The following is a 12,366-nucleotide window of genomic DNA, read 5'->3' on the forward strand; positions in this document are numbered from 1 at the left end:
CCACTCATCTTTGTCAACATCCTCCATTACTTGTTTAAAACAATGGATCCTCGACCCCATCATCATAAATGATGTTCTGAGCTTCAGTCAAACCCATGTAGCATTTCGGTGGTTCATAACCCTCACACTATGTCGAGGTAGTCTCAACTCTTGAGATGGTTGACTAGATGTATCGATCTCAACAACTCTTGTGGATCTGTCATTCATTTCAACAACTCTTGTTGAACCTTCAGTAGTCTCATGTAAAACAAGCTTACTTCGTGGTTTATGATCCCTGATCTGGTCTTCTTCCCAGAAGATAGCATTTATAGAAACAAATACTTTGTTCTCACTCGGATCATAGAAGTATCCACCCCTCGTTTCCTTGAGGTAGCCTACAAAGAGGCAAACTTTCGAACGCGGTTCCAACTTCTTCGGGTTAGTCATTAACACGTCACCAGGCACCCCCAAATCCAGAAATGGCTTAAACTGTCTTTACGGCCTCTCCACAGCTCAAAAGTTATTTCAAAAACACTTTTCGAGGGAACGTTGTTCAAAATGTAACATGCATTTCCACTATAAAACCCCAAAACGAGTCTGGAAGATGAGCATAACTCATCATAGACCGAACCATGTCCAATAAGGTTCTATTTCTCCTTTCTGATACACCATTCTGCTAAGGTGTACCTGGGGCCGAGAATTGGGATGTAATTCCATGTTCTATCATATAGTTCTAAAATTGGAGGTCCATATACTCCATCATGATCAGATCGTAGTGTTTTTATCTTCTTACCTAAAGTTTTCAATTTCAGGCTTATACTCCTTGAACTTGTCAAGGGTTTCAGACTTACGTCGCATTAGGTATAGATACTCGTACCTTGAATAATCATCTATGACAGAGATAAAATATTCATATCCACCTCGAGCCCTAACATTCATCGGACCATAGAGGTCTAAATGTGCAAGCTCCAAGGTTTCCTTGGCTCTATAACCTTTTCCAGTAAAAGGTCATTTGGTCATTTTACCTTCGAGGCATGATTCACACACCGGCAAGGAGTTTTCTTCTAAACTCTTTAGAAGTCCACATTTCATCAACTACTCAATCCTATTGAGGTTGATGTGACCTATCCTTAGATGCCAAAGTTGGGCATTTTTCTTAGGAGAAACCTTTGGTCTTTTAGCTATTGTCATCATACTAAACATTTCAATATTGAACAAGGCTTTTATGACTAACGGCCTTAGTACATATAAGTCACTTTCCATTGAATCAAAACCAATCTCCATACCATTCTAGAAAATAAACACTTTACTCTAAAAAAAGGAGACGGTATAACCTTGTTCAATGAGACAATAAACCGAGATTAAGTTCCTCTTGATATGAGGAACTACAAAAACATTATTCAATGGCATATAACATTTCTTGTCCAAAAATAACTTCAGCCTGCCTACAGTAACAGTTGAAACAACCTCATCAGTACCGACTCGAAAAGTCATCTCTCCTTGTGGCAACGTTTGCTAATTCTTGGTAAGAGGATCTGACGTGATTAGTAGTAGCCAAATCAATGATCTGGGCAGAATAATCATTCTCTAGCAAACACATCTCCAAGACCAATAAATTATATTTACTGTCTTTATATTTCCTCCTCTTTTCGAGAGTAGTGGGATCAGTATCAGAACCTAAATAAGCTTCAAGTGCCATGTCAGAGAACACTTCTCGCGATGAACTTTAACAGAGTCAGCAATACTTGCTTTCTCTTCCTAGAGGTTAACTTGGGAACTGACACTACTGGTGTCTTTGTCATCCATCCCTCTGTGTTCGAAAGGTAAGAACTGACGTTCAAACAACTTTTGCAACGAGTCTATGATCTCACGTGAAATGACCATGTTTTCAACCCTTTTGGCCAAAGCATCAGATATGCTAACCAATATGTGAAGTCGGGCCAATGAATTAGCCTTCATCCACACCTCATATGCATTAGAATACTTCGCAGTACATCAAGGGTCGGGACTTGAGAACACTCCTCAACCATGACAAACTCGAGGTTGTTTACCACGAAATACGTTTTAACGAACTCTTTCACTGTATGTAATCGGTCAAACTAGAGGCATTTAACGAAAAATCAAACATGGTGCTGAAAAAACAAACACATTGACCTACATTAGGTTTTAAGCAAATACTCGTTGAAAAATATACAACATCCAATATGGTTTAGCATAACTAACATGAACCCATGACATCTAGTTTCACAATGATGCTTCAAAAGTTTAGGACAAAAGCTACCGAAAGGTGGTCAATTTATCCCTCCTCTAAATTGAGACATTCTCAACCAGCCATTAATACCAGAACAACTTTTGCTTCTATAATGACTAGCCATCATTGATTTGGTCCAGAAATCATAAACTTACTTCACAATTTTTCGTAAGTGTGACCCGTCATTTTAGGCCCTAATGTTTCGCCCCAAGCAGCTAACCCGAAAGGAAAAAGTCCGATTGGGGCAAAAAATAAAGTGACCCCATCCATTTCTAGAGTTCACCTTGATATTGACCAACTACACAAAACCCATCCGAAGGGGGACGCTCCCAGGGCACCACGAGGGAGTGCAAGAATGATCTCATAATGCGAACCAATGAAAGAGACCACAGGACATGTTGACACACACCCTTCACCCACTTACTACAAATACTCTCTCACCATCCACCTTGATATTGACTCATGCAAACACCATCTGAAGGGGGATGCTCCCAAGGCACCACGAGGTCAAGTGTGAATCTCACGACGTGAACATTTAGGGAGAAACGCGAGTGGAATCATTAATATATCATATATATCTTTTCCTTCTACTAAGTATTTTATAACCTAGGGTTTAGTTTACTTAGAAAAAACACGGCTAAAGATTTTAACTAAGTGACATTTTAGATTTGCCCAAGAGTAACTTTTACCTTGGAAAGTTAAAGAACTTTTGATCATCATCCATTAAACCCTTTAACGGAGTCTTTGACAAACTGTCGCATGCTTGCAGAAAATCTATCTAATTCACCTTTCCAGGTAGGTTTCTAGGTAGGGGTGTTTCGTTTTCGTCATCTTAAGTACCCCAACCTAGACAGAACCTGCCTTAGACAAAATGTCCTTTATAGATAGATTTAATACAATTTTAATCTTTTATGCCAATCAATTTAATCCTATTAAACTTTCAAAAGATTAAACTTAGGTTGCTAATCTCATTAGAACCTTGAACTTAGGTCTATCTCAATCCAATTTAAAAACCCTTTTTAAAATATAAGTTCCCCTAAGTTCGCATTCAACTCTTTCTTATTGATTTTAGTTCTAGTTTCCATTATAACGCTTATAACAGAAACAACCAAAACCATTCACAACGGGAAGCAAACATATATAAGGCATTCATAACTTTTACAAATTAGCTTCAGTGTCATGCTCCATGCATTGTTCATTCATTGCTACTTTTATATAACACTTATACGACCAAGCAATGAACCAAGAAAACACGCTTCCATTTACCCTTATACTATAACGCTTATAATATAAAGATGATGCATGAATATGCTTACTACATGCATAATATAACTCTTATATTTCAGGATGCATGCACATGCTTTCTTGTAATTTCATCATGCCATATTATAACAGTTATAATACACGATGCATGAATAATTGCGTAACCTAAGGTGGGTTTCAAAACTATATGTCATATACTATGGCATATAAACCAACATACATCACATGTATATTAAACAAAAGTTGATGAACCAGGATAATTAGCCTCAAAATCCTAAAAAACAAAGCTAACTTATTACAAAAGGCAAAGAGTCTCTGGTTCATACAAGCGAACCAAGTCTTGAACCGTCCGGTTGAAGTCCACTTCTCCTTTGATCATGTACCAAACTCCAAGTGATTGCCTACATGAAAGAGTAAATCCTTTACTCAATCGTTTACCAACGCTTCCTGAGCTAAACGATCGTTTAGCAATCGTATACCTTGAATATGCGATGAAGCATGAGGCACACAATCGTGCAACGTGCAACGCGCAATGCAAGCCTTAAACGATCATCTAAACAACAACGATGCGGTGAAGCACAATCATCTAAACGATCGCTAATCAAGCACGAGGTATCACATATCGGGTGATCATGTAGTCAATGACTATGCGATGAAACATGCTAACTACACAATCGTTTAGTGTGTGTGCCTTTTATTAAATGATGAGCATCAAATGCTCCCACTGTTCACCTCCAACGTCTACGCAATCGGGCAACTAACGCTACGCGATAAAGCAAACACTTTACCCATGTTTAGTAGATATTACATGATCGTGCAGAACATTTCTACGCGATCGTTTAGCCAAATCCAAATGATCATTCACCTGAGGTTACACGATACGACCAACTCTTAGTCCTCTTTCTCGTTGAGAACCGCATCTCCATGCTTCGAAACTTCATCACAAACGACTCAACAAACTCAAACACTTTGAATTGCAAACTTGATTGCTTGTTAATTATGCCAAAAAACGCAGGGATCCTTACAAATTAACACTTTAACTTTAAAGAGAGCTTTAAACAGAGGCAATTAACCCATAAACATTCATCAACACCATCCACAAACGCATTTAATTTTTAAACGCAATGCAGAAAAATCACCACGACTGTAAAAGAAGTTCAAAACAGAAGTGAAATGTGGAATATCATAACAACCTGGCTCTGATACCAATTGAAGGAAATTAGTCATGAGGATTTCCATGAGCAGCGGAAGGATCGTTCTAAATTCCATTCGATATTGAACATACACAATTACAGTACAAGAAATGGAAAATAAAAAGTCATGCGATAACAAGAAATTACAACATGCTAAAAACATAATCAAGGGATAGAATATACATACCTTTGAAGACTCATTCTTCAAACTCCCTCGATTACTCCAATGCGTCCAAGAACAGCACCTCAGCCCTCAAACACAATGACCGGAGCAACAACACGAACACAGCGAACTCAACGATCACGAAGCCAATGAATGACCTCCAGAACCTCGAACTCAGTCGAGTTGAATGAGGACAACACCACAATAATTACCTTTGTATTCTCGGTGTGGGAATCTAGGAGTTGTAGGCTCTGTATGAACTTGGTTAGAGGAAGAGATTGGAGGAACAACAATTCTATAGACGATTGAGCAAGTGGGAGATGATATAGTCTATCGTATAGACGATGTGCTCAATCGTGTAGAAGATGGCAACCTATCATATAGACAATGCCCTGCGATCGTTTAGCTATGACCAGTTGACTGAACTATCGTATAGTAACACTCCACGATCGTTTAGTCTCTCTATAAGCTATCACTTAGTGAAACAATTTCACTTGATAGCCTTGCCATGAGTCTCTTTCCGAATTGAGTAACTCTTCTAAATTTTAGGAAAACATTTTTCCTTTTATCTCACGGTTATCATAAAATCACCAATAACCTCCCACTCAATTGGTTATTAGAGAAAAAAAGATAATTATCCAATAATTAATGTTATTATAAATATATATGAAAACCAATTTACCATATTATATTTATAACCTATAGTTTTAATATTTCATCTCATGAAACATATAAACCATAGTTCTTTTTCTATTTTATGGTACTTAATGTAAATCATATTTACATTAATCCTTCACTTGATGTATCTTATACATCACACCAATTATATCATATATAATTGAATATCCTCTTGTCAATTTGAACATTTTAAATGAACCCCAAGAACTAATTCTCAACTTGAATCCATTGAGCTACCAAGGGGACCTTATGGACATGTAGCCTAAAGCTCCAACAGTACGTGAATAATTGATTAAACTCTTTAGTCATAGGATCCACCATCCGTTAACTATCGGACACTCTACTAAAGATCGACAACTGCACTCTCCTTACTATAGATATATTTTGTGTCCATATCAACCAATCAACAGTGCGATAATCCTTCACAGATCACTCGTAAGTACAGCTGGACCAATTTACCGTTTTGCCCCTGTATTTACATTTAACTTCTTAAGTACCACTGATCCCTCTAATGAGCATAAGTCATAGTCCTACTATGACAGAGTCCTCTCTTCCAAAGAGAAGTTGTGACCACTATGTTCAAGACCCGGAATCAGCCCTCAAGGAAGCAATCTATCTACTTACCCCCGCTTTGGGGAAGGAGTGAATTCCATCTTGTGTAACTGAGTTTCCAGCTCCCTAATCAGACAAATCCCCAAAAAGGTAGGCTTATTGAGTTGGCAATCTGGCCACTCTCACCCATACTAATCAAAGAACCGCCTTCAAAGGCAAGAGTTCGCAAAACACTCAAGATTAAGGTCATGTCACCTATGGTCATTTAGGTGAGATGTAAGTCTCAAGTATCAATGACGTTATATAAAGAAATTAGTCATATCGTGGTCCGATCTTATACAAACTCTTTGTATAGGACACCCCCGCTCACATGTCTCCACATGAATGGTCAGAATCTACCATCTGTAGTAGTTCATAACACTTGTAAACCTCTACAAAGCGGGCCGTATCCGTAGTGTCACCAGGATCAGGTATCCCTCCTTAATCCTTATACTACATACCTTTTTAGGTTATCACTTAAGGCATGATCCACTTGTATATCTCATATACATGCTTAAGTTTACATACAATAACCACAGAGCATTGTTTATTGGATATGAGTAAATGCAAAATAAAATAACTCTTATTTTATTCGTAACAATGTGTACAACGTTTATAAAGTACGAGACTTCGAGAGAATTAGGACACGAATCCCAACAACTAGAACATTTGGTGACTGAAGTTGATCCTTCCATAATCACTCAAGAGAGAATGAGTGAATATAGGATGCAGTTAGTGTGTCAGTTGTGGTAAACACTCCATATTTTTTTTATGTGTATAAAACATGTATTTTTTATGTATGTAAAACATGTATTTTTATGTATATAAAACTTCATTGGAATCTGTTACTTATTCTGACTATATATCTTTAAAAAGCGAGACTTTGAGAGAGAGCGAGACTTTCAGGGAGAGCAACACTTATGGAGAAACCGAGAGTTTAAGAGAGCGAGATTTTGAGAGAGAGAGCGAGACTTACATTCTAATGGTATTCATTAGAGTCTATACGCAAGCATGAATGACATTCTAAAAGTCTATACATAAAACATGATTCTATGCATGAGTTTATGCATAAGCATGAGTGACATTCTAAGAGTATAATAACAAAAGCACGAGTGACATTTTGAGAGATCGAGACATACAGAGTGAATACATTAGATAATTAAAAGTGCCAATTGGGTCTATATTTAGACAATTAACGACCAACATTTGAGTCAGTTCTGTCATTTTTAGTACGTCGCATAGTTGTGAGCGCTTCGCTACAGTTTCGTTGGTTATGGCCATAATTCCCACACTTTTCACATTTTATTTGTTTTCAAATTTTCCCCTGGATGTGCCACAAACTTTGGAGGAAAAATAGTATTTTCTACATATCCAGGAGGTCTCTTCCGTTTAAATATGTGCCTGAGTGGATTTATAGGCTCCACATATGCAATCATTAGACAGTCTACTATATAAAATCGACTGCAAAGACTCTAGATGGGTATGTTTCGTTCCCTGATGGCCACAATTGCATGCGAACATGGGATACCAAGTGAGTCGAATTCCTTACACATGCATTCCTTCATGTGAAGATTCACAATACCATCCAATCGATTATCTTGCACATGGACCCGATAACAATCAATAGGCTCAACCCGATATCGTCTACCCTTATCGGCCTCACTTTCCAATCGGGTTACATCGTAGTCAGAGTGCAACATCATTCAAGATGCTCAATAATTCCTCCATTCGTAGAACCACGATTGGAGCATTCCTCTAACATGTTCAATCAAGAATACTATAGGCAATACCAAAACTCTTTAGTTAACCAATTGAAACAATCCGCACTGTTGGACATCATGTTGTCATATCTTCGTTCTCTTTGGTAAACTGTGCTCACCTTTGAAGATCGATGTCTTCTAGATATTTTATGACACTACCGTCATGAAAACTATGAAGTTCATCCCATTTTTTCTGGAAGTCTGTCATATGAAATACCTTTGTTGCATCTTTAAACATCCCAACGATCGTATTATCCTTAAAGTTTGTAAGAATATTCTATTCTATGTGTTGCATGCACAATCCATAAAATGTCGTGGGAAAAAATCCACAAATAGCATTGCTGATAGATATCATCCGATCGAACACAAATACCAAATTATCGGGTTCTCTGATAGTGCATTTCAAACTCGACATAAACCATTTCCATGATCAATCGGTTTCATTGTCTACTATTACATATGCTAGTAGGTATAATTGATTGTTCCTATCCATAGAAACTGCAACCAACATGGTCCCTTTGTACTTTTCTTTCAAGTGCGACCCATCAACAATTATCACAGGCCGACAGCTTGCGAAACCTCTGATATAAGGCTCGAATGCCATAAACATATACTTGAAATGTACATCATCTTCAAGTTTGATCTCAAACATTGTACCCGGATTCTCTATTTTTTAACGCTTCCCCATAAGCATGTAGTATGGCGTATGAGTATTCTGGAGTACCTCTAGTGAGATCATATATAGCTTTCCTTACCCGCCACGCTTTATTGTAACTTATGTTCATGTCGTAATCTTTTCTCATATCCTCAACAATATGATGAGGTTTATAAATACGTCTTATGCATGTAAACTTATCTTTAATCAACTGAACAACAACCACAACAGTTGCTTGTCTATGGTCATGATTCAAAATTCTGACGAAACATGTGTACGTACGTGAGTATTTTGTGATCTTGAATATATCACACCCTTTTCATTTTCACTGCACGAAAACTCCACTTACAAGTCTCTCCAATACATTTGTCAACGAACAAATATTTGGTTGACTTCCTGACCCTAAATTCAAAATTTTTGTTGATGGACAAAATAGATAATCACATTTTCAAGTCATTTTTACTTAAAAAAAAAAAAAAAAATAGTTGACCAACTTTAACGTCTGCCCTAAATGAAAAGGTACCAGGCATAGTCAACTCTCCCTTATGACTTAAAGACACAGGTGGTGGAACCACTAAAGCTGTTGTAGAATAATGCACATCTCTATGATCACGATCCATTTCATTCAATTCTACTGGTTGCTCATTACCATCTACTGAAGGACTACAATGTTGCTTTAAATGTCCACAATCCATATAATCTAGTCTAGATGATCTCTCATTACCAATAATTGAAGTACCACCCAATTTTGTATCACCATAATTCATTGAATTCAATCTTGCTAGATTAGTACGGTCGTTGTCTAGTGATAATGTTGATGGTATAGTGTTGGTAGACAATGGAATATCATTCTTTTCCCGACAAAACTCATATGATTACTCGTATTGTCTGTCCACAATCGTATCATCATAACTTACATTTTCGAACCCCATTCTAATATTTTCGTCTTGATTCAATTTTAGCATTACAGATAATTGGAGTTTACTAAGCTCTTCCCGGAAAAGAAGGAAGTGAACATCATCATCGTTCCTTATATATTGTGGAGGGGCTTCGTATTCAAACTTATATTTAACTCTCATTATAAGATCAAACTCTGAAGAATTGACATTTATAACCTTGTGAATGTGAGATTTAAGTTTTTCATACTTCAATGTAACAGGTACAATGATTTATGTCAGCTCACCTTCAACATATGAACTTTTATTCTCATCCCAATCACCTTCATATCGAATAAGTAGACAATTTTTTATCATCCTACAAAGCAAGAGAACATTTGTCATTAAGTTGTACAATTAAAGTGTACTCTCGCTCTCTCGTACTCTCTTTCTCTCTCTTATTGTTGCTCTCTCTCACTATCTCTCGCTCTCTCTCTTTTTGCTCCCGTCTTCAATTTAAATCTCTCAAAACTCTAAACCTCAACGATCTCTCGCTCTTACTCTACCACTCTCGCTCTCATTCTCGCAATACAAAATTTTGTAATGCTCAATTCCTACCTTTCCAGAAATAACACAACAAAAATAATGAAACAGACACCTAAATAATGAAACATTGTTTTGGAAAACCAATTCCATTATGAAAAAGTCCCGTCTTGAAAATCCCTGTTTGAAAAAACTCCGTTCAATAAAACACCGTTGAAAACCAGAGAAGTAATCACCGTTGAAATGGAGTTTATAGTTCAAACAAATCATCATTGTATTGTGTTTATGTATTATTGATGTCACATACTCTCCCAGATTACCCTCTTAACCTAGAAGGGGATATGACTGCAACATTTATCAACCCTTTTACTGGCATTTACTGCCTACTAACCTGCTATACCTGCTTAGAAACCCTGGTGATAACAAACATGAATATAAACATTCAACAACCAACACACACAAACCAACAGAGTTCATACATAGCCAACATACAAACAAAATGCACACAACACAAGATCCTGTGGATCCCAGTTTGCTAACCTAGTCCCTGTATGCTCAAACATGTGTACAAATATTTACAGATAACCATCTAAACTTCTTTGTAACTAAAGTTCTTGAGTGGCGGAGCAGCAACAGAGTTATCTTCTGGGGAGTTGACCGCTACCTGGAGAAAAGATCATATTTGAAACAGGGTGAGCTACTAGCCTAGTGAGTGACTTAATAAAACATAGTTCTCATGCTTAAAACTGGAATTTAGAAAGCTGAAACTTAAACTAGACAATTGCCAAGCGATAATAAACATAAAACTCTTAAACATAACATGTCTGGAAACTTAGCTAAACTGATCCTTAGTTGAAGGAGAACTTCTTTGATCAGACCTTTAACGTCAAACCTTGTCGAGAAAGAATCCTTTTGCTCGATCCCTCGACGTCAAAAACTTATGTGCACGTGGTTATAACTAAGTACCGTCATACCTTAGGTCTACTGCTCAAATACCTTCTCTAGGTCCTTCAGTATCGAGTCTATTATATTATAATTATAAATCACATTTACTATGTCATATATGCCTAAGTCATGAAGATATAACTGAGTTTTAACATTTAAGTCTTAAACATTACTATCAATGCATGCTTCAAAGCAATGGAAATAGTTCTAATTAAAACATGTCGTAAAACTTCCTTTAAAGAGCTAGCATGCTTTAATTATCAATACTAAACTGATAAAACATGCTTTCTAAACTTCATAAACTGGCATGCTTGAATATCATAGGTAAACATGTTAGCTAGGAAATTTCTTGTAAAATCACTAGCATGAGAATAAACTTTTTGCTTAAACATAGATTTTTAAATAACATTTACAAAACAACTTACTCACTTACAACTTTTGGGCAACTCCTTCAAGGATGATAAGCTTCCCCTATTAGTGTCAATCTTGTGGACACAATAATGTACTTTAGTTACTAAAAATGGTCTCACTTTTGAGACGAACTTCCATAATTAAACTCATTTTCCTCTTAATGCTTAGGTCTCACCTTCCAATGCCAATCCTCTTAGGTGTTGAGTACTTATAATTTCTTCTAGGTACTAACTTGGCTATGCGGCAAACACTCTTTCAAGCACACCCAACTTGTGCCAATTGCACCATCTAGGCACCCTTCAAGTTGCATAACATTGCATACACCTTCCTTGGGTCTCTAGGTAACATTTGATCGTATACACAGCCCCACGCTCAACCTAAAGCTCGTTGATGCTTACTATTGCCCGTGCATGCGCGACCAACTTCAAGTTACCTACTTGTTCAACTCAAGCAACTGTTTGCTTATTTAAAGATTCTAGTTTCATATTATAATTCAAATAACTTGCTTTTTAGGGCTTTTCTCATAAAATTTCCTTCCACAAACTTGTTCAAAATTGTCTTAGCATGCTTACCTTAAAATTTGAGCTCAGAATTTCTTGTGGTTTGACCAACAACTTCAAATCTTCAGCACTGGCCCAGAGTCACCTAAGAGCTCGCCCTTCTTGCTGTTTCTTCAATTTCCAGCTCGTTCCCTTTAGGGTTTTCTTCTGGCATCCCTACCTTAACAACTAGACTCTCTCAGCTTTTAGAAGCTTTAGAATCACTTTAATTGCACGAGTAGATTTCCCAAACCAACCTTCTGAATTCAGCCCTTATTTTATACTAAAATCTGCATGCTGACCTCTAACTCCTAAACTGCCACCTCAGCCACTAATTGAGATTAATTAACCTGATTATGATAACTGGCCCATTTAGAAGCCTAATCATGATGAAAAAACCTTTCCAATCAATGTAAACTCTCTCTCTTGGTATTCATCGACACAAGAAAGCCTCAACATCACACACCAACACCTATTGTCGCATCTCATTGACGCATCTTGTCATCCATCATGACTTAGT

Source organism: Benincasa hispida, chromosome 6 (genome assembly GCF_027475165.1).
Source record: "Benincasa hispida cultivar pf3 chromosome 6, pf3_genome.v1.1, whole genome shotgun sequence".
NCBI lineage: Eukaryota > Viridiplantae > Streptophyta > Magnoliopsida > Cucurbitales > Cucurbitaceae > Benincasa > Benincasa hispida.